The sequence below is a fragment of the Thamnophis elegans genome, chromosome 4 (genome assembly GCF_009769535.1).
Source record: "Thamnophis elegans isolate rThaEle1 chromosome 4, rThaEle1.pri, whole genome shotgun sequence".
Lineage (NCBI taxonomy): Eukaryota > Metazoa > Chordata > Lepidosauria > Squamata > Colubridae > Thamnophis > Thamnophis elegans.
Genome location: NC_045544.1, coordinates 63,307,052 through 63,331,842, shown reverse-complemented (window position 1 = coordinate 63,331,842; position 24,791 = coordinate 63,307,052). Strand labels below are relative to the sequence as shown.

At 38.2% G+C, this 24,791-nt stretch overlaps 1 long non-coding RNA gene across 2 annotated transcripts in view; it reads left to right on the top strand.

Annotated features, from left to right (window-relative positions):
- The window catches only part of LOC116507028, a 92,219-nt gene extending 69,576 nt beyond the window's left edge, over positions 1 to 22,643 (top strand). The window contains exon 6 of one of the 2 annotated variants that reach the window (XR_004255130.1): positions 21,702 to 22,643. This is a non-coding gene — a long non-coding RNA (uncharacterized LOC116507028). Of the gene's footprint in view, positions 1 to 12,089; positions 12,264 to 21,701 lie in introns of those variants that run through there. The other variant, XR_004255131.1, reaches the window with a different exon arrangement.
- Positions 22,644 to 24,791: the final 2,148 nt, after the last annotated feature.

Below are 24,791 nucleotides of genomic sequence, written 5' to 3'. Positions count from 1 at the left end.
CAGTTCCTGTCCATTATTCACTTCCCAATATCTCAGAATTACAACTGCTGCCTTTATTTTGCTCCTGAACAGTTACAGTGGAACTTGATGCAAGCCTGTTGCATCGTGTTGATGCATGATAAATAGTCATGAAGGAACTGAAAATCCTTCAAAGCTTTTGTTCTTCCTTCAATAACAACAGACCCACTTATGTGTGTGTATGTGTACATATATACCGTAGGCATATGAAACTGTAAATATAATTCAACTGTAGGGATACCTGTACAATGCATGGCAGCTTCTTTGAATCCAATCTGTAGTCTTTCTTCTAGGCATCAACTCAGTGCAAAAATTATCATTTATCTGTATCTAATAAATGGGGATGCCATGAAGGTCCTACATAGTTTATTAATTGCCATGTTGACAATTTTATTGTATTTATTTATATCCTGCCTTTATTGTCTTACAAATAAATCAAGGCAGGGAATCTATCCAACATGCCTTCCTCCTCCTCCTGTTTGCCTCTTAGCAACCTTGTGAGATATGCTGGGCTGAGAGTGAGGGACTGGTCCAAAGTCACCCAGATGGGTTTCGTGGCTAAGGTGAGATTTGAACTCAGAGTCTCCCACTTTCTAGCCTGGTGCCTTAACCATTAAACCAAACTTGCTTTCATTGAGACAACATTAGAGTTGTCTCAATATTTAAATAGCCTGCCATATTCTACAGGACATAGTCTAACCATAGTATTTATGCTGGATGAGTGACAGCTCTCTTTATTTCTTTTTTCATAGTAAGAACTTTTCCTGATGATGTGAAAAAGGGGGGGGGGATTCTCTGTTCCGAAGGAGTGACAAACTTAACAAAATCCATCTTGATGTAGAATTCAAGGGACATCTGGTACTTTGGGAATTTTTCTGATTGACACAGTTAACATTGTAGATGGTGGGATGCAAAGGCCTGTTAATCATACCATAACATCTTCTGGATTGTATGACTGGACTTGCATGCTACAATGCTGTCAGAGTGCATATGAAATTAAACTTATTGTGCCCATGGTTAGAGTCAAATAAGAGCATATTTCCTGCTTACATTTTCAGATATAGAACAGGAAAATGCTTCCAGTTTTCTATTTGCATTACTTCTTCAGGTAGCAACCAAGTAGAGTTGTAACTAGTCCCTTGCAAAAAAAGGAAGAAAAAAAAACTCTGCGGAGGATAATGGATCATCAAACTCTTGAAGATCTCTAGCAATGATTATTTTGAGAATAATCATGCTGAATTGATCTATATATTAAAAATAATACAACTTTGGAATAGGGTTCAGTTTTGTTTCCACTGATGCAAAGGATAGGTATGAATAATTCCCCCCTTCAAGACAATCAAATCAACTTTTTTCCTTCTTGCTCATCTTGTCAACGTGTATTAGGTTGACTTACCTAATGGGCTTCACCTTTTTCCTTTATTAAACTGGAGAAAGAAAAGCAACTGTTATTCTAATATATCACTAGTAGAATGGAAAATGAGATGAAAACTAAAGTAATAATGTCAGTACACTTAAAAGCAGAAGTTGTATAGAAATATATGATAAAAAACCTAATACACATATTGGAGCAAGTTGGTTGAAAATATTGTATACTGCTTTCCTGTTCTGCTGAAAAGAACCATAGAAAGGGAATCATTCCAGTGACCATATGATGAAACCAACTGCCAAAGAAAGCAGCGCTTTTTGCAAAGATGAGGAAATACTGTATGTTCACCAAGTATTCAAGGAAGAGGCATTTAGGCAATATTTGAATAGATGTCAAGGATAGGGAAGCCTATATAGCCTCTCCCTATATAGTATACAATAATTTGTCTAGGGTCTAGGGTGTTATTTGCAATTTTGGGGGGGGGGGTAGTACTATAGCTTGAAAAATTATCTCTGTTTTGGTACTTCCTTAGAGGTTGATTGGCTGATTTAGCATATAGTGTACAAAATCAGGGAAATCTTTAAAAGCTGGACACAATGCAGTCCTGACAGTCTAGACCAGTGTTTCTCAACCTTGGCAACTTGAAGATGTCCGGACTTCAACCCCCAGCAAATGCTGGCTGGGGAATTCTGGGAGTTGAAGTCCGGACATCTTCAAGTTGCCAAGGTTGAGAAACACTGGTCTAGATTGTTAGTTCATTCTGTTTGGCCCTTGCACACCTATACCTGGTGCACAGTGGGAAGTGAGCTAGCTTTATACCGCCTAACTAGTGGCGCTTGGATTACTGGCTCTTCCAGGCTTCTCTGCTGGCTTTGCCTCACCTTGTCACCAATCCTTAGAGATTGTTTTTTCTCCCTTGATACATTCTTCTGACAAAAAGTTAAACTTTGTTTTTTAGTACGACAGACTAGCTGGAAAAAGAAGACCAGAAAGCTGGGTATGAATCGACTTCTCTTGGTCAAACTGATTCAGATAATAGCTTTTCGTGTATCTGGCTCAGGGGTGGTTTCCGGCTGTTGCTACTACCAGTTTGCTCAGGGGCGTGCTTTGCGTGTGTGCGTGCTTGATGGACAATACTAAAAACCATTTCTGTGCATGCGCAGAAGCAAAAAACAAGATGGCAGTGCCTATGGCACCGCGGAGAGAATTGGTTCACGGGTGTGACAGGCCTAGTTACCATCTACTCGGCCAAACTGGTCCAAACCGGTAGGAATCCACCTCTGATCTGGCTTACTTACACTTTCCTCATCTACGGAGTAGAATAGCCTTACTGGCATTTCTCTCAAACTTCTCATTTATCAGATCGTTGGATTCAGCTTGCACAGGAGCTTACATCAGCTGTTTAAAATTATTTCAACTATTATTACTTAGATTTAATATAGCCACCCACTCCGGTGGATTCTGGGCATTTTACAAAATATAATTAATAATTAAAACAATTAAAAACGTAACATTAAACAAGATACCCTAGGCTAAAAACAACATTAATCCCAATCATCGCAGCCCTGCCAATATATTAACCCCAGGACTGGGCCTAAAGCCAGATTTTAAAGGCTTTTTGGGATCCCAGGAAAAAGGGTGCCATCCATATTTCTGCGGGGAGGGAAAATGGTGTTCCAGAAGTTGGGTGCTGTGATAGAGAAGATACGTTTTCTAGATCCCTCAAGGTGACAACACATCATAGAAGGGACCTGCAGCACACCCACTCTGCCTGAATGCATAAATCTGCTATCTTTCTCAGGTCTGCATGATAGTTTTTAACAATCTTAGTTCTATTCAAATAGAGGGAAGTCGCTGCAGAGCCAAGAAAGTGTGAATCCTAGAAGTTCATTTACTAAAACCAAAGCAAGGCCTCAAATGAATCCCAACAAGCTCGTTATAACTTGCCAATTCCAACAACTAGACGCAGCAAAAAGACAATAAACAGTACGCTTATTTGGTTTTCTTGAAATGAAACCCACTTTTTTAAAAAAAAGTGCTTTCCCAGTTGAGTTTTGAATAATAAATGAATCATTAATTTCTGCCTGGTCAAACAACTCAAAGTAATGCATAATCACCTTCTTCTACCTTTAATTGCACTAAGGTCATTGTTAAATTACGGCCTTTGTAACACTTTCTTTTAGTGTCCCCCAACATGTCAATCTCCCCATATGCTAAGATGTAAACTTGCAACCAGCATGATTTCCATGCTCGCTGGGCATTCTAGAATTGAAATCTAATAGAGGTGCAGAAGGGAGCTGCTATAATTCAATAATACTAAAATGCTATTAAATGTTTAGGACACACACAACATTATAGATATCATGTAACGGTTTCTGCAGCACATGGGGTTTCTTTGGGGCCAGATTATCCTACTTAAACAGCTTGATTCAGATATGGGGGTTCAGCATGTTGAATATAAAACCTCTCACTCCATAGTCAAGATTATTTTTTTAATGCAAAGCGGTTGACTCCCCCATGTTGCCAACAATGGCAGAGGGATCCTTATTAAATGTGAGATAGCACTGGCAAAGTGTTAATTGCCAAGTGTTTTAATCTGGACGATTGCCAAAAGAAGAATTGATTGGCAGCTGGGAGAGCCAGCCGTAATAAGGCACATAATGCACATCTATTTAGCATCCAGCAACAGCTGCATCTCCAGTGATCAGCCACTTTGTCAAAAGCTTCTGTAAATGAAGATGACCTTCTTCAGAGTTTAATGTGGCATTATAAATGCAGTATATGTGATATTCAAGTGCCTGTTCCAGCCAGAGTGGGAGGCAGTAATGAACAGCAGTTACTTTGGCAGCAACAGTAAATTAGGGCTCATCCTACTGAAATCCATTGTCTTTGCATTTGATTTGCCATATGCATGAAATACTAAACTCCCAAACATGTAAGCATCAAAGGAGCAAATCTGGCAATTTTAACAGTAGGGAAGAAGAATTCAGCCTTTCACCTTGATGATGCAAATCATCAAAAGCTTCTCATAGACTTAATTTATACAATTTCTGGCTGTTCATATGTACATTCAAACAGCTAAGGAGTTGACTATTTAGCCTTAAATGTGACATTTAACTCCTGTCAGGCATCCCTCGCACATGTTGGGGCTCTTTCTCATCAGTTGCCATTATCTCTGTGATACCAGAGATAATAAGGAGCTTCCAGGTGGCTGGCTCTATCAAGAGGCACTATAAACCTATAATTCCCTTCCTTTCTTAACAAACTTGTCCTTGTAAGACCAACAGCAATAACAAGGATGAAAGAAATGGTGGGAAAAGACAAAGGTCATCTAAGGAAGAAAACATTCTGTAAATGAGAGCACAATAAAACCTTGTTCAGAAATATCTTACAAGCTTCAATAGCTCCATCAGGATGATTGGTTCCCTCATCTACAATCTTCGTCTTGTTTCATCTGCTTTGCCTAATTTTCTGGGTGCCTGCAACAAGTGTAGCATTTGGGGGAGGGGGTGAATGTGCAATGAGATCCTTGGTTTTCAACATGCTGTCCCATCACAGCTTCTCCTTTTAGCTGCCTTGCTACCAATTGCAAGTGGCCTTAAATATTTCATGATTCCCTACTCTAAAGGATAATATCGCATTAGTTCCTTTGTATCTCATTTTCTGTCCCTTTTTCCTTCCTAAGTCCTTTCATACAGTCCTCCAAGCCTCTGTGTTCCTTTCTCTACTTGCCTCTTCTCTTTACTATTCCTATGTTTGGGGAAATTTTTTGATTCTTAGTTTATCCCAAAATACCTTTCCTGTATGATATTTGAATATTAGCCAAATGGACACTTTCCCCTTTGTGCAGGGGGTGGGTTTAAAAAATTGCAGCAATGGGTTCACTGCCACACTGCTGAGTGAGTGTGGCCATAGTGGCCATGGCCTAGTCAGCTTCCTACACCACAGCGGGGGAGACAACTTCTGTGCCCTCCCCAGGCTCTGGAGGCTTTCCTCCAGCCTCCAGGACTGCAAAATCTATTTCCTCTGGGCTCCAGAAGCCCTCTGGATGCGAGAAACAGGCCCATTTCTGGAACCTCCAGTAGGCCTGTTTCCCCCTCTCCCCAAGCCTCTGTGTGTGCACTTACCTGGCATAATGAACGGGCTGTGTGAAGACCCCTGGGAGGGAAAGGGTGGGAGGAGTGGAGTAGGGTGGGCGTGGCCAATCAAGGGTGGCATTTGGGGTTTCCCAAACTGGCCAGAACTCTAGCTAGAGGATTCTAGAGATTCTGGAGACTCTTTCGGTTAGATACATTCCATAGCAGCAATCAAAAGAGGGAAGTGTGATTTCACTATTAAAACATCATTATGATATCTGAGAAAAATGTTCAGGTCCTCATAATTTCTCAGCAGTAATCAGTCTTCTTTCTCTTTTCCTAATCTCAATATTGTTGGTTGTCATCAATAGTTCTACTGTTATCACAGTTATAGCATTTCCATTTGTATAGTTTCTTGCTTAAATTATGCCCTCTCCCCATGTTGTTTTGCATTTCTTCTAGTATTTTGCACAATGTTCCAAGAACCTATCATATTCTCATTTGAGGAGTGATTTCATTTTTATTGCTATTCTACAAAACTATAAAAGTGTGCAGTGGTTAAATAGCAGGTTTGCAACACGAATTTAGCATTCTCCAGCAGAGAAACAGATTTGTATACATAAATGGGCATGCCATCTGAATCATGATTTTAAAAACCATGGCAGATAAGTATTGCAGCCTGATTTATAATGTAATAGATATGCTGCAAAGCTATGGTAATTGTACAGTTAAAATTGAAGATACAAAACATGATGCAATACAAAGTCTGCCTTGGGAGCTGTTTATAATAGCTACTGCTGAATTCTAAAAAACAATCCATTGAATAATTCAGCCCTAAATAGTAAATTGACTAGGAATAAATAAAACTGTTATCAACCTAATGGTACAATTGAAGCCAACGGTGACAAAACAGCTGCATTGAGCACCACAACCCCACCTCTTGCCAATCATAGCCTGGTTGCAGTGATTCCAGTAATACCTTTAAGGAGCAGAGCGTTCTATAACCACTAATGCCAACAGCAACCATCTCAGATATACCTGAAGATGTTTATGAAGGCTATAAAATGGTAGTATGATTAGAAGCAAATGGATTCAAGGAACAGACTACTGCTTCTGGTCCCATCTGTTTCTTCTTTCACTTTCCCTGCTTCTTCCTGATTTCATATACTGGCTTTTCTCTAACAGCATGTTAACTCATTGTTTCCACAATTATAAAGGTAAAGGTAAAAGTTCCCCTCACACATATGTGCTAGTCGTTCCTGACTCTAGGGGGGCAGTGCTCATCTCTGTTTCTAAGCCAAAGAGCCAGCACTGTCTGAAGATATCTCTGTGGTCATGTGGCCATCATGACTAAACGCCGAAGGTGCACGGAACGCTGTTACATTCCCACCAAAGATGGTCCCTATTTTTCTACTTGCATTTTTACATGCTTTCAAACTGCTAGGTTGGCAGAAGCTGGGACAAAAAACGGGAGCTCACTCTGTTACGTGGCATTGGCAATTCAAACCGCTGAACTGCCAACATTTCTGATCAACAAGCTCAGCATCTTAGCCACTGAGCCACTGCATCCACAACTAAAGTTTACTGAATAAGCAACCGTGGTTTTACAGTAAACACCCATAAAACACAATGTACAAATCACACTGGCTGGATTCAAACAACATACTAAATTATCAGAAAGCATACCATTTGATTAAAGTTTGGCAATAGGTTATCACTGGCAAATCCTATTATGATATGGAAGACATTGGTAAGATTATGGGGCAAGGGGCAAGAAAATACAAGATGAAAGACATTACAGACAGCAGGGTTGCCTTCAATGTGCTGCCAGTTGCATTTTTTTAAGTAACTTTACTCCCATGCTGGCTGGTTGGATTTTTGGAAGTCCTATACTTAAGTTCTTGTACTTTCCAGGTCCATTTGGTTTTCTCTAATGCCACCCATCCTTTGAAATAGCCTCCCAGTGGAGATCTGGATGGTGTCTTTACAGGAAGGCTTCAAAACAGAATTTTTCAGAAGAACATTTTGGAGATTGATATTTGGTCATTGGATTCCTATTAATTTCATTATCAGTATTTGATTTTATTTGTTGTTTTATGAAGTTGTTTTGCTGAACTGTGTGTTCTGGTTTTAACCGCACTGACATGAATCCTTGGGAAATGTAGTTGTATTAGAAGTATAATAAATAAGAAAATAAATAAATGTATGAATCCAAGCATATCTCTCAGCATAATTTGGCTCAATATAGTTCTGCTGCTAAGGTATCACAAACAAATGGTGCATTCAGTTCCTCAGTTTTAGAAAATAGACCAGCAAACCTTTCCATTTTGATTATCAATTAACTCTGATTACACTGTTAGACTTCTTGCTGATGCTACCTGGAGTTCATATTGGAGAACTCTTGATGAAGGTGGCAGCAGTGGGTTTCTGTTTTCATCAATTTCCCCTCTTTTGGATGTTTTCCTGTCATTTTCCTCCATGATCTTTGTCCCTTTAATTACAGGACAGTAGTCCAAGGCTCTTGATAAGGCTGATCGTGTATCTGCTAAGCTAGTCTATGAATTTACGGAGATCACTTTCAGTCTCTCTTTACTGGACTGGGTTGCTCCAAAGAATGGATTTCATTTGCAAAATGTTGACTAGCTTGGGAGATATATAAACTCCTTCTCAAGCAGCCAGGGCCTGCTTCTAATTTCACAGCTTATTTTTTCCTACCCCATGATCATTTCCAACATATAAAAAAAATGAAAAATAGATCAGATAGAGAAGTTAACTTATGTTTAGGAATATATTGTTATAGTACCTTCTTTTTTTTCCTCCTGTCCTCCATTTTCCATTCAGGCCTGGACAAATGTAAAACCATTATTGTGCATAATTTTAAAACCCTAAACCTCTTGAGCAAAATAGCCTTCTATTCCAAATATTCCATGCCTATTATTTGCTGATTTGCCTCATTTTCCTTTGGACCATTGTGTTCAGTGTAGGTGGTCACAGCCTAGGAATTTCAGTTCCATTTGCTGTCTTTTATGATGAGAATACCCCTCTTGCATCTGTTTGCCATCTTCAGACGACAGAGCTCTTGGTTCTGTCAACAAGCTAAGGCCTTTGAGATTCTATTCATTACAGCATAGCAGATGGCTATTTCCAGCTATCACAAAACAAAAATAGTCCGAAAGCTCACTTTGAAGGAGTTTGATGACCTGATTGGGTGCCTGCCTGTCTTACTCTCATTGACCATTACTGGATTTCTTCTGTTTATCATGAAGTTTTCCTGGAAAACTCTGAGTTGAAGTCACAACTGAATCCAAAATAATTATTATAGTTGATGCACAATCAACCATATATTTAGGCTGGATTTGATATTTTGGTCTATCTATTGAGTCCGATGATGAGGATGAGGTTGATGAGGATGAGGATGATTACTATACACAGACGAGATATTTCTCTGCTGCACAGATAAAGAAACTCATGGATAAGGAAGGGACACAGCTGGTCTCCAAGAATCCGTAGACCTTTGAATCAGAGGTGGTATTCAGCAGGTTCTGACTAGTTCTGGAGAACTAGTAAATACCACCTCTGACTGGCGCTGCCCCCATCTATTCCCAAGTCCCAGCTGATTGGGAGGGAATGGAGATTTTACAGTATCCTTCCCCTGCCACACCCACAAAGCCATGCCCACAAAGCCATGCCATGCCCACAAAGCCACAGAACCAGTAGTAAAAAAATGTGAATCCCACCACTGTTCTGAATGCTGTTAAACTGCAATTTCCAGCATTTCTGGGAGAGATTGGCTTTGTTTATGGAATGCAGAGAAGTACATGGGTAGCAAACTCAGTGAGTATTATGTGGGTATTTGGTAACTACTATATACTATTTAGCTATAAGAGCCATGGTAGCACAGTGGTTAGAATGCAGTATTGAAGACTAACTCTGATTTCCACTGCCAAAAGTTCGATCCTGACCAGCTCAAAAACGATTCAGCTTTCCATCTTTCTGAGGTCGGGAAAATATGGACCCAGATTGTTTGGGGCAATATGCTGACTCTGTAAACCACTTACAGAAGGCTATAAAGCACTATGGAATTGACTATAAGTCTTTAAGTGCTATTGGTATTGTTAAGTGCTATTGCTATATGAGCAGATATTTTGTTGAGATTTGCCAATGAGCATGTGTTGGCTGGTGGAAGGAGCCTGTTATTTTATTCCATCCCTGGCTGCTTCAATGTAATCACTCAGTTCACAACACTGGCAGCATGACATAAACAGTAGCTATGGCAATGGGGTAAATTGACCATCCATTTTAGCTACTACAATAGCCATCCATAGAGTTACTCTCCCATAAAGTTAAATTTCCCAGACCAAGGAAGTAGTTTTTGTTTTCGGTTGGAAGCAGATGTTTCCATCGTGGATATGCACATTTCTTAGAGTAAAATGCTGCTTTCTTGGAGGAAGAGTAAGATGAAAATGCAATCAATGAATATATTAGATCATCTGTTCAGTTTCTTTGATTGCAAATCATTCTCATTGTATGCATTGTTCTGGAGGGGAAATAATAAGTATCAGGATCTTTTCACCCACCAATCCTTCAATAGCTATCGAAACTATCTGTATTTGTCCTCTTCCTAAAGCAACATACAGAACTGACATACGCTGAGGCAATACCTCACTCATTCCAGCTGAACACATTGACTTCCTTTTCTGAGAACATCTGGATACCCACCCAGTTTTTTTTAATTTAAAGTATTTGGTTTGGGCGTATGCATCACTAGTGAATAATTATTGCATGACTCATTTTTAGCCAGGATGCAGTCTGAATACAGTCACTTTCATTTATACTAGTATGGGTTTTTTTGAGGGGGGGGGGGCACATCCTTTTTTGCTTAGGTAATAAGTCCAAGAGTTCTAAGAAAATAAACGTGTTTTTCCCCCCTGGATCTCCCCCAATTTATTGCCTTTTCAAAAGACCATTTCCTATTTGTTGACATCAGAGGATTTTACTTTTGTTCCTCTGTTTGAGAATAATGGAGACTATCTGAACTGATCTCAAGCTGATGGCTCAATTATGTAGGATGCCGTCATCCTAGTCAATAAAGAAACACACCAAAGGAATATTTCAATGGCCTTAATCAGTTTTTTCTATCGTTCAAGACCAATGAATTACTGGCAAGGATTGCCTGTTACTTCCCCGTCCTTTGCAGTCTTGTTGAGAGATGAATGCTTTTGAAGAACCATTATTCTTCTAAACAATACAATTCTAATTGTATTCATGATGTTTCCTGGTTTCACCATATCAAGCTGCTGTAATTCATTTCAAATGGTGAGGTTTGTGTAAAGGGAAGAATAGTCTCACCAATTTTGGACAGGTCTTTGAAAACACCATCTTAAAGCCAGGAGTGTTTCGGTAAGAATATCTTTCACCAAGAGTCTCATATAAAATAATTTTGGGATAAAAGCAGTGGTGAGTTTCCAATTTTTTTACTTCCGGTTTCCTTGTGTGCGCACGTGCGATGCGTCTGCACATGCACAGAAGTGTCTGGGTGGGTGGGCAGAGCCTCCTGCCGCTGCTACTACCGTTTCACCAGATCTGGGCCAAACCAGGAGCAACCCACCCAGTGGTGGGTTTCAAAAAAATTTATAACCTCTTCTGTAGGTGTGGCCTGCTTTGTGGGAGTGGCTTGCTGGCCATGTGACTGGGTGGGGGTGGCTTGCCAGCCATGTGACTGGGTGGGGGTGGCCAACTTGTAAAATGTGGTGGAACTCACTTAACAATGCTCTTGCTTAGCAACCAAAATGTTGGCTCAGAAACTCTGGCATTTGAAGCACGCAAGTCTTAAAGCTGTCAAGTTACAAGACTCTTGCACCCCTAACCCTTTAGAAAAAAAGAACCGAGGGGTGTTCAAACTTGACAGCTTTAATACTTGTGGACTTCAACTCCCAGAATTCCTCCTTTCGCTCTTCATCTTGATGATGTCTGGGTGGGAGAGGGGAGGGAGCTGGAACCGGTTCTAAACGGCACTGTGGATTTGTGGAACCTCTTCTATAGAAGAGGTTAGAACTGGCAGGAACCCACCCCTGAACCCACCTCTGGATAAAATGTCATACAGGTAGTCCTTGACTTACGATCATAACTGAGTCCAAAATTTCCACTGCTAAGCAAGGCAATTGTTAAATTAATTTTACCCCCTTTTTTACCTCTTTTGCCACAGTTGTTAAGCAAATCACTGCAACTGTTAAATGAATCATGAGGTTGTTAAGGGAATCTGGCTTCCCTCATTGATTTTGCCTGTTGGAAGCCAGTTGGGAAGGTTACTAACGGTGATCACATGACCCTGGGACACTGCAACCATCATAAATGCATGCCAGTTGACAAGTGTCTGAATTTTGACCATGTGACCACGGGGATGCTGCAACAGTCATAAGTGTGAAAACCAGTCATAGTCACTTTTTCAAGTGCCATTGTAAATTAAAATAGTCACTAAATGAATGGATGTAAGTCAAGGACTGCCTGTAGTTAGTATACTAACTGATTAAGCATTATGTTTACAAAAAAAGAATTAAAGGGAAGGGAGCTTGGGAAAAATAATTTAAAACAGCACTTTTCACCTTGTATAAACATTATAATTATAGGTTGGAAGCTTATGGATCCAGAAATGAAAAGGTCTCCAACTCTCTGTGGATTCTTGTTAGCCCTAAAAAAGGAGGAGCAAAGTCAGGTGGATTCTAGGATTCTTGTCATTGGAGATCCATTGGCATTCATGTTCCAGATATCTGATCATAATTCTTATAACTCTATGAACACTTTTTAAATGTGTTTTTAAACTGGAAATCTAGAATTTCAAAGTAAACTTATCTCTCCGCATCTCTTGCTGGCTTCTTTTACCATAATATCAATATTCCAGTGTTCTGCGGGCTTCCTGGGAGGAGCTTACTGGTGGAAGCAGCAAAAAATCAGCTGCCTCCGAATTCCTGGCTACGTACCTGATTAGAGGATCTTCCATCTGACGTCTTATCAGGTTTTCTTATCCTTCAGGCAAGAGGGAAAGAAGAAACTGTTTTGCTGGCAAATACTCTTCGATTTTTGCAGCTTTTGTGCTTGCAAGGAAAGGGGGGCTAGCCCAAGGCAGAACGGCTGTCCGTGCTGGGAACTTCAAACTGCCTTGTGCAGGACAAAGTAGGTCTCTCCCACTCTGCTCTAAGTTTTGTTTGATTTAATCTTATCACGAGCTGAATCCGTTTACTGCGAGGACAATAATTGCTTATCAACATTTTAGCTTCTTCTCTTTTTCTCCTCCGAAAAATTATTTACTCAGAGGCTTTTAAAATGGCGCCGAGCAGGCTGGTTTCTCCGGTAATAACGAACACTTTTTGCTAATTCTCACAAGACTTCAAAAGAATTCAAAACAAAAGAGATAGCTTATCACATGTTTTGGTTTCACAATAGAAGAATTTTACTCCTTCATTAACTTTGCTTATTTGGAAGTTAAATGGTGATGAATCTGTTGAACGGTCTTGTTACAATGTTTACTCATTGAAACTTTTGCCAAGCCTTAAACTTCAAAATAAAAGCCTCTTTACTTAAAGCTGCATATTTAGGCAATAGAGTTTTATTAACTGCAGGCAGACAAATTTTGAAATGGCCTCAAAACCAAATATTAACTTGAAGTCGTCACCCTCTACTTCCAGGGGCACATCCTCAGTGCCTGGTACAAAGCTGCAGCCTCCGCTTCCTACGCCCCCTGCTGGGGATGTGTTAACGAAAGAATTTTTTCTGAGTAATCTAAGCGAGGCTCTTAATGCACAGACAATTAAAATGGAAGATAAATTTAGAGATAATAGAGAGGAGAGAAAAGAGGAAATAAAAGAAATGAAAGAAGAAATTAAAAGTGAAATTAAAAGTGAAATAAAAGGACTTAAACAGGAGTTGTATGAGAAATTTGAGGCTAAGGTTGATAAAATTAGAGACGACATGCTGAGTCTTGTAACTGTATTAACAGAACATATTTCTGGAGTGGAAGATACTCTAGAGGTTCTTAATGATGCCAATGCTAACTTGACATTGAAAACAGAGGTGGTGGAACAAAAAGTGGAAAATGCTGAAAAAGAAATTATTATGATACAGTACCGACAAATGGAGTTCGCATTAAGAGTAAGGGGGCTGCGTGAGGAGAAACAGGAGAACCTGAAACAGATCCTATCGGAAGCTTTTGACCGCCTGATGGGAAGACCAGGGACCAACCAAGGCTGGCAAATTGACAAAGCTTACCGCGTTAACTCCTGGCTGGCAAAGCAGAAGCAGCTTCCTCGAGACATCGTTATATATTTTACTACAAGAGAGTTCAGAAATATGGTACTGCAAGCGTCTTATAACACTAAGCTTCAAATTGGCGGTCAAGACCTGGCTGTTTTGAAAGAGATACCACCTCAAATGTTAAGAGCCAGAAGAGACTACGCTTTTTTGGTCGAAGAACTCAGAAATCGTCAGATACAGTATAGATGGGATGCACCATTTGGCATCATATTTACATTTGATAAGCAAAGGTACCGCCTCAACTCTGTATGGAAAGCCCGAGATTTTTATTATAATATATTGAAGGCCGGACACCCTGCACCATCTGGACCTAGAGAAAGACCACAAGAAGGACAGGATAGACAGCAAACTACACAACCACCAGACAAGATGGAGCATCTCTCTTCTCTAGAAGTGCAAGGTGCTATGGAACCAAGACCTAGCCGCATGACTACTAGACGTATGGAGAAACAAGCTAAGAGGCAACAGCATCAACAATCATCGGCCATCGATCAAGGAACTACAACAACAAATCTGGAAGCAGTGGGAGGAGCTAGACCTAAGGTTAAACAGGCCGTGCAGGAAGCTCTAAAAATGCTTCAACCAACCAAAGATGACAACTAAGATTTTAACATGGAATGTCAACGGACTGAACTCTCCACAGAAGAGGAAGAAAATATTTCATTATCTTAAACAGTTTAAGAACGATGTAATTTGTTTGCAAGAAACTCATATCAAGTCAACTGATCAAAAATATTTGATCAACTCAAAACTTGGTCAACATTTTGCAGCTTCTGCTATGGAAAAGAAGAATGGTATAGTTGTATACTTAAGAAAAGATATGAAAGCTGAATTAATAGAAGCAGATCCCTTCGGAAGATATATTGCTTTAGACTTAATCTTAGAAGGGAAAAAGACATTACTTTTGGGAATTTATGCTCCCAATCAACAGCAAGATAGATTCTATAGAAATCTTCATGCTAAATTAGTACAGTGGGACTATAGTTCCTGTATACTATTGGGTGACTGGAATGGAGTGATAGACACTAAGAGAGATAAGAAGATTTCCCGCCTAAATACCAAGATGCGAGCAAAGTTACCCAAATCTTTCTTTGACATTATGGATGATTTTGAATTGAGAGATATCTGGCGAGAAAGAAATGCAGAGGAATATGACTTCACTTTCTTCTCGGACAGGCATCAATCCCTTTCAAGGATCGATTTTATTCTAACCACTAATGATTTGCTTTCTAGGGTCAAGAAAACAAAGATTGCAGCTAGAGTCCTTTCGGACCATAACCCAGTTTGGATGGAGTTGGGAAGGGTAGTGCAGGCAAGAAGGTTTTGGAGACTGAATGAAAATTTATTTAGATATGAAAACTATATTAATGATTGTAAAAAATTACTATCTGAATATTTTGTTTTGAATATGAATAAGGGTACATCTATGGAATTTGTATGGGATGCAAGCAAAGCGTATATGAGAGGAGTTTTGATGAATATAAATAAAACACATAGAAATAAGCAAGGGCTAAAACGAACAGAACTGGAAGAGGAAATTAAGAGAAAAGAGCTGGAGTTAACAAGGAAACCAGACGATACAAAGGTTAAGGAAGCTATTAACATATTAAAATCTCAATTTGACATGTTGATCTCTGACCAGGTAGCTACTAATTTATTATATGCAAAACACAATACTTTTTGTAATGCAAACAAACCTGGCAGATGGTTAGCTTATCAGATTAGGAAAAAAAAGGAAAACTCGAAATATATCTAAACTGATTTACAGAGGGAAGGAGGTGTTCCAACAGGAAGAGATTCAAAAGGCTTTCTGGGAATTTTTTACAGAACTGTATAAAGGGGATAAAATTAATGGTTTAGACATAGACAAATATTTAGATAAGGAGAAAATACCTTCAGTTAGAGAAGAACACAGGCAAAAATTGAATCAACCAATAACCTCGGGGGAAATCCTGCAGGTAATTAAGCAATTAAAGCCAGGGAAAGCACCAGGTACAGATGGCTTGACAGCGGTTTACTACAAAAACTTACAGTTAGAAATGGTAGAACCTCTTAGAGAATTATTTAATATGATTCAAACGGAAGGTAAAGTCCCTCCATCTTGGAAGACAGCGTTTATATCTTTGATACCCAAAGAAGATCAAGATACTACTCAACCCAAAAATTATAGACCCATTTCATTACTGAATGTAGATTATAAAATTTTTACTAAAATATTAGCAAATAGGTTAATGTTGGTCATTCAACAATTGATACATACGGACCAAACAGGTTTTATACAAGGGAGACAGATGAAAAGTAATGTCAGATTAATTATTAATGCATTAGAATATTTGGGAAAGAACAACCAGATCCCTGCTGCGTTTATATTTTTGGATGCTGAGAAGGCCTTTGATCGAGTTAACTGGCAATTTCTGCTGAAGATATTGCAAAAAATGCAGATAGGAGATAATTTTTTACAGTCAATTAAAGCAATATACCAACAGCAAACAGCACAAATCATAGTCAATGGAAGTTTAACAGACTCTTTTCAAATTGGAAAAGGTACAAGACAGGGTTGTCCTTTGTCCCCATTATTGTTTATTATAACTTTGGAAGTATTGTTGAATAAAATACGGGGCTTGGATGGTTTAAAAGGGATCAAGATTAGGCAGCAAGAATATAGAGTCCGCGCTTTTGCGGATGATTTGGTCATAATATTGGAACAACCGCAGGAATCCAGTATGGTTTTAATGAATACGATTAATCAATATGGTCAAGTGTCTGGCTTTAAAATAAACTTAGGAAAAACCAAAATATTAGCTATAAATATGAATATTAAACAAAAGGAAGAATTAGGAGTGATGCTAGGATGTGAGGTAGTTAAAAAAGTCAAATATCTTGGAGTTAACATTTTAACTTCAAATGGGAAATTATATAAGCATAATTATGAACCACTTTGGCATAGCATACAGACAGAGATGAAAAAATGGGAGAAATTGCACTTATCTTTGCTGGGCAGGATAGCGGCAGTGAAAATGAACATTTTACCAAAATTTTTATTTCTTTTCCAAATGTTACCTATACTTAAAAAAGATGCGAACCTTCTAGAATGGCAGAAGGGTATCAACAAATTTGTGTGGGCAGGAAAGAAGCCGAGGGTAAAGATGAAAATAATGCAAGATGTACGCGAGAGAGGAGGATTGAAACTACCTAATTTAAAACTATATTATGATGCAGTGGCATTATCTGTAATTAGTGATTGGATTCATTTAACCAATGATAGAATATTGAACATTGAGGGACACGATCTGGTATTTGGTTGGCATGCTTACCTGTTATTCAACAAAAAATTGGATAAGAACTTTAAAAGTCATATTTTGAGAAATGCTTTATTGCGGGTTTGGAAGAAATACCAATATAAATTAAATGACAAGATACCCATGTGGGCAATTCCTAGACATGCAATTGAAAATATGAATACAGCACAAAAACAGGACAGATTTACTTACAGACAGCTTCTTACCTCGGAAAGGGGGGTATTACAATTAAAATCTTTAGAGGTATTAAAAGAGGAGAAGGTAGTTCAAACATGGTTCCAGTATGGGCAATTACAGGCTAGGTGGAAAATAGATCAAAAAATTGGCTTTATTCAAGTTGAGGATAATCTGTTTAAACAAATAAGAGATCAAAGCTTAATGCATATAAAGAGGATATATAATGTATTAATACAGATGGATTCGGAAACAGAATTAGTTAAAGATTGTATGATAAAATGGGCTCAAAATATTGAGGAACCAATAATGTTGGATACATGGGAAAGAATTTGGGTAAGAAATGTGAAATTTACACAAGCTCAAAATCTGAGAGAAAATTTTTACAAGATGTTTTATAGATGGCATTTAGATCCTAAAAAGTTGGCTTCTATGTATCCGAATGTACAGCCTAAATGTTGGAGGTGTGGTTCTCTCGATGCTACATATTATCATATATGGTGGACCTGCCAAAAGGTTAAGGCATTTTGGATAAAAATATGGTGGGTCATGCAAAATGTTTTTAAAAAAAGGATAAAGTTTATTCCTCAGTTATTTTTACTAGGTATATGTACTGATTTTACAGTGGTAGAGACCAATTTGATTCTGCACCTGATAACTGCAGCAAGACTGTTGGTGGCGCAATATTGGAAGAAGGAAGACTTGCCTACAATCCAAGAATGGACATTGAAAGTAACAAACTTAGCTGAAATGGCTAAAATATCGGCATATCTCAAAGATCATTCAAATGAGAGATATAAACGAGACTGGAAAAAATGGATTGACTATATACAAAATAAATACGGGACTAAGAAATTCCAGTTAGCCTATGCTTAAGATCAGAAATGATTTAAACTGTTAAAAGTTAGTTCAGTAAGAAGAAGCTAAGTTCAATCTAGAATGTCATTAATTTCTTTATTTCTTTTTTCTCAATAGATTTTAGACTGTGTTAGTTAAAAATCCATACCGTGTACGGGTTCTGGGAAGTCGGGGGGGGAAGGAGGAGGGGGGATGGGGGGGTGGAGGGAGGGAGGGGTACACACAACAAAAAAAATTGTATTTCAATGTCTTAATGATTGACAAATGATGACATATTTGTGTTTGTTTTTTTTAAAGAAAAATAAAAAAGTTCTCTTAAAAAAAAAAATATATTCCAGTGTTCTGCAACTATGAAAGGAGTCATTTGCAACAGAATTGTTAATTTCCATAAGTTAAAACAAATTCACTTATAAAGAAATTGGCAAGCACATGTGGAGAAAGAGAAGGTTTAGATCTTGACTGTCTTGAGGTTTAAGCCTTCCCAAACCTGGCTACAGTACTTGCTTTGGGGTAACGTACAGCCAAAACAGCTGCATGCTCCATATTAACACATAACTGAACCCTTGGGCTAAGAACTGTTGTTCACAGCAAATCCTTTACCTGAAACACAAGCCCTCAACTTCGGTTTCTCAACTGAAACGACAGGCCAGCAAGCATCAGCATACTACACGTTGGCTCAGCTCCTAGGATTACAAGAATGTACATGCAATTATATATTTGTTCAATGTTTAATTTTTAATGGATTTTTGCAACCAAAAAAACCCGGTTCTAGCCATAGGAAGTAGGAGACATTTCTTGATAACGTCATTACTTAAGTCGAAGTAGGCAGGACCATTTTTTTACCCATCATGATAAAATAATTTAGAAAGAATTCTTCTGCAAGAATTCTGCAATAGTTTTCTAAAAATGTTCATACTCCTTTCTCTTGTGTAGCTAAAGGAAAGAAATACCAAAGTATTCTGATAGTGTTAGATTTAATTGTACAACTAGAATTGCTGCCACCTACTCCTGGTTTATCCCCACAACCAGACAATAGTTTGTAAGATAAGAATGATTTTTGTCCAATAAGCTTGACTGCATGTGCAATTTTAATATCTATTTCTCCTACTGGGAGTTCTTCATTGCCCATTTTTCTCTTTGTTTTTAATTTGCCTAAATAGATTAGAATAGAGTAGAATAGAATAGAATAGAATAGAATAGAACAGAACAGAATAGAAGAGTTGGAAGGGACCTTGGAGGTCTTCTAGTCCAACCTTCTGCTTAAGCAGGAAACTCTACACCACTTCAGACAAATGGTTATTCAATTTCTTATTAAAAACTTACAGTGTTGGAGCATTCACAACTTCTAGAGGCAAGTTGTTCCATTGATTACGGTAATTGTTCTAACTGTCAGGAAATTCCTCCTCAGTTCTAAGTTGCTTCTCTCCTTGATTAGTTTCCACACACTGCTTCTTGTTTTACCCTCAGGTGCTTTGGAGAATAGCTTCACTCCCTCTTCTTTGTGGCAGCCCCTGAGATATTGGAATAATTCCATGTTTTCCATAAATTTGACAAGCTTACCTCTAACTCCAAAAGAAGTTAAATTCTGGTCTCCTATTATGTCTGTGAAATAATTCTACAAATAAAAGTTTTCAGCAATGATGTTACCGTCTTTCTAATTTCTTTGCATTCTCCTTTTTAACCCATTACCGATCCATAAGGCAGTGTCTGCTGCTATTACATGGCTGCTAAAATCTGTCTGGGGTCTTTGGCTAAAGCCTTTTGAAAGACATATAATTTTTGCCTGCATGGCTGAAGATGTCTAAAAAATCTCTAAAAGGTTCACATGAAAAAAAAAGAAAAGAAAAGAAAGACCGGGGCTTCAATTGTGAAATATTGGCTGCAATTTTGATTTTTTTAAAAACCTTCTGCAGATAACCCTAAAATTCAGAAGGGCTGCAGACTGGAGAGATGATTGTACAGAAAATACAGGTTTTTACATATGGTTACCTCCTAATTAAATAAATCCAAGTATTCTTGACTAATTTTGAAAAAAAATGAAAACAAAGCCTTCTATCAATGCATTTTTATAAAATGCCACACATTTTTTGCACAATACAGAGTAGCAGCTTTTGTTTTGTTGCAGTTTTACTTATTATGCAACTGATTGTCAACACTTATTTTGCTTCTATTATTTTTTTTCCGTTGATAATTGCTGTTTTGCATACTGTTTTATAATGGATTTCTTTTATGCACCTGGATTCCTTTGGGATGAAGAGAGGAATAAATACATTTTTTTTGCTAGAATAGCAAATAGTTTCACTTTGGAATTCTGCAACAAATATTAAGATTTGGATTAAATTAATTCTTTAGCCATAATATCTAGAGTTTTGATAGTTTCCCATTTAAAATAGAGACTTTCAAGTCAATCATAAAATCATTCATGGGAGGTAATAACAAATAGTGCAATGCAGTATGTATTCCATGGCAACGATATTAAAATTGCCTATAACCATGTACAGGGACAGAATGGAGATATGTAAATGTGAAGTCAGAATTCCAGAACTAACTTGCTAATACCTTCCTTGAATACCATTGGTAAACATTTGGTTTAATTACACACTGCATTATGTTTCTAGAGCAACATCAAAAGCCCTTGTACGCTGTTTAAATAAGGTTTTGTTCCTGTTAATTCATGAACACTTTGCCCACATAATGCATGGCAGAGATTATAAAGAGAAAAAGAAATGAGTTTTATATCAACACAGACAGCTAATAAACACTCGGTGGTGAAGTTCTATAGGATGAAAAAGATAGTGTTGCAAATGACAGATTGCTAGAAGACAGAACAATGGAAGATTGTAGACTAGAAAGATCACACACAGAGAGACATACAAACCCACACAGGATGAGTTTCCCCTGTAGGTAAACAATAAGTAAAGGATGCATAGCAGACTCTTTTTATAACTCTTCTATGTAGTTCATTGGAAAGATGAGCAACAATGGTTTTTTCACAGTCTGGTAATTTCCAGACTGTGTTCTACTGCTAGTCCTACATTCTTAACCTTGGGGGGCACTAGTTTGTGGACAGCTGATCTACATACTTATAGGGCACACTTTGGAGTATGAGATGAAGTCTTTGGGAATGATAACAACTAATGGATCTAAATATGACTGGATTTCAAATTCTACTGTCCAAGATGTGTTGATAATGGCTAAGATGCTAGAGTTGTGTCCAACAGCTAGGGACTTAGATTGTAATATATTCCCTCTGGTTTTACATAAATTAACCATTAAAGCTAATAAGTTTATTTTCACTAGAAATTATTATGGATGTATTCAAAACTGATGTCACTCTGTGCTCTGTGTGTGTGTGTGTGTGTGTGTGTGTGTGTGTGTGTGTGTGATGTACCAGTAAACCAAATTATGGCACCAAATGAAAGGTATAAGAAAGACATTTTCTAAAATATTATGTTGCATCTGATACAGTTTTTAGATTATAATTATGATGGAATATGATATAAATGAGAAAATTAGAAATGTAAGTATCTTTCTTCATTTCAATGACCTTTGTACTTGTTTTCAGGATTCCCATGTATCCTTTTGTGCTTTGATTAACAGAGAACCACCATTTCCTTCTTCTCCGGACACGGGATTCCCAGGACTTCACTTTTTGACTTGGGAGAAGTTTTCATTGACTTCAACAGAATTTGCTGAATGGCAGTCTCTGAAATGCCTGTTTCTGGATAAAATGTGAATGTGTGTGTATGCAAATCTGTTTTTAAATCCAGATTTATGAACAATCAGATATTCATCATATGTTAATGTGGATGCAAGAGTAGACAGATGGAAATTATCTATCCCTGTTCCAGAGACAAGTCTGAATGGATTAAGTATAACGAGAAGATGGTTCCTTCCCTTTTGGCCATAGTGCCTGAAGGGTTCGTGCTTTGATACCTAATTTTGGATATAGGAAATTGTAGGAAAGGGCTGACTGAAATCCCAAGAAGATGGTTTTCATCAGTATTGACAGTACTGTGGTATATGGATAAATATCCAGCTCAATATAACATAACTTCCTATGTTCCTGTTCTATATTATTATAGGTAAGTGGTCATTGTTTGAGGAAAACATTGTGCATGGAGAATACTATTCTACACATTGCTCCTTTTTATTAAAACTGCAAGTTTTTGTTAATTCAATTTTGCACAGGATAAAAATATTTATTACTCTTGCTAATGCTATTGCTAATTATTATGTAACATAATCCTAATGATTTGCCCTTCGTACTCTTCCCTCAAATCCCAGACTTCACAACACCCCACCTATTCCCAATCTCACACTATCCAGTTGTATTAAGGATTATGATGACCGAGAAGGGCCTTATTGATAGTCCAAAATCATACCAGATAGGGAAAAGTTGCAGCAAAACTCCCATCAATTAATTGTTTATTCTTGGGATGATGGTTTGTTTCAGTTGCATTACAATAGCTTGCCTTCAGAAGCTGTAGGGGCTTCATCATTGAAGGTTTTTAAGAAAAGAGTGAACAGCCACCTATCTGAAATTTTATAGGGTCTCCTGCAAGGTCTCTTCCAACTCTATCCTGATTGATCTTTCCTCTCCTTCTGCCTCTTGTTGAATTTTCAAAGTAACAGGCAACCTGAGAGAATGAAGATTTCTAAAAAGCCACTTTTCTTACATTGTTTTGCTTTGTGGATAAAGTTTCACTGAATGTTAAGCCCCCTTATTAAAGAATAAAACATGAAATGAGACACTATTTATTTTGAATCTCTCCAAACTAAGTAGGAAAAGAGGGTGGGGTTAGATTTTGTTAAGCTTATGTTCTGCTTTCCTATACTTGTCAGATTCTTAACATTCAATTGAGTTTATGACCTTCCTTTCCTTCATTATAACTTACGGGATTTTTCTCCCCCATCACCCTAGGGAGATTCAGCCAGAAAATTATTTTTCTACTCAGTAGAAAATTGTGCTTCCTGCTAAAGGTAGAAAATTGCCTTCACAGAAAGAAACATTACAGAATTGTGATGCTTATATGTAGTAGTAGTAGTAGTAGTAGTAGTAGTAGTAGTAGTAGTAGTAGCAGCAGCAGCAGCAGCAGCAGCAGCAGCAGCAGCAGCAGCAGCAGCAACAGCAATGCTGTCACTACTATCAACAGCCATTGCAACATGAATAAAATTAAGGCCTCTCCACTGATAGTTATGAACAGGGCCGGATTTTCCTATAGGCTAACTAGGCTTCAGCCTAGGGCCTCAAGATCAAGAGGGGCCTACATTCAAATTGTTAGCAAAATTAAAATTACACTATTTTAAAAACAGTGAACACTAAAACACTGAACCGAAAATAAGGAGAAATTCTATGCATATGACTAATAAACAAACATAAAAATGTATTGGTTAAGATCGTTCCAGCGCTGCGGCAGTTGGGGAGCCCGCCCACGTTCCTGGCACCGGCGGTCGGGCAAGAGGCGCGGCCGCTCCCAGTAGCTGCCCCGTCGACGCGGAGCCCACCAGCAGCCAGGCAGGTGAGGGCGAGGGGGCCGAGCCGGGCAGCTGAGCGCAGCAGGGGAGGCAGCTGGCCTCGCTGCCTTTGCTGCAGAGCAGAGCCACCCTCCATTGGGAGGCCAGCTATATATATTGATATATATTGATATATATCACAGTAATGATGTATTTTATTGTCTCTCATGTAATTTACAAACTTAAAAATGGGAGGTGAAAGGGCCTCATAAGTGGAATAGCCTAGGGCCTCTTTTCATCTAAATCCGGCCCTGGGTATGAACAATTATCTACCATGGTAATCCATAGGTTAGTAGATATTTTTTTAAAGAGTCTAATCTATGGTTGAAAAACAATGATTGGCCCAATGACAACCAGGCTTGTTTGACATTGGTTGACATAGATTGGCTTCTATGGCTGAGAAAGGACAATATTCAGGTTCTCTCTGCTACTATTTTAGCACCTTACTGGTTTTCTTAACAACCTTATAAATAAATCCTTCCCAGGAAGATCTAGCCACAACCTGGCCTCTCTGGGGCATCCATTGGCACTTAATTCAGCTCATCCACCTTGTTGCTGACTATCCTCTTCTTTTTCCTTTTAACTTTTGCCACCATCATGGACTTCTCAAAGAGGTTGGGTCTATGCATTATGTGTCCAAATTATAATAATTTGAGCTTAGTCAGTTGTGTTCTATGATCTATTTATTTAGGGATTTTTCTCATTATCCATAGTATTCTTAGTAATCTTATTCAATATTAAAGTTCAAAAGTGTCATGATTCTTTCTATTCTGCTTCTTCAAGTACAACATTTTCTTCCATTGACTGTTGCAGTGAAAATCATTAAGTGGTTGGTACAGATATGTAGGACATTGGAATATCTTTTCCAAGGCTTTCATGGCTACCTGTCTGTCAATCTGCGACGTATTTCTCGATCCTGGTTCCTTTGCGGTTGATAATCAATTATAAAAGACAAGACATATCCACCACTTCAATGTCTTCATTATCAATTCTACAGCTGGTTAATGTGCTTCTTATCACTGGTTTTTCTTTTATTATATTTAATACTTGTCCAATTTTTTCAATTTACTCTTTGTCTTTTCTTTATTAGAGCTTCCCACCAACTAGAAAGTCCTTACTGGCTAATGAATTATGCTTAGGATGTATTCTTTTTCTTTCAATTCATTAAGTCCT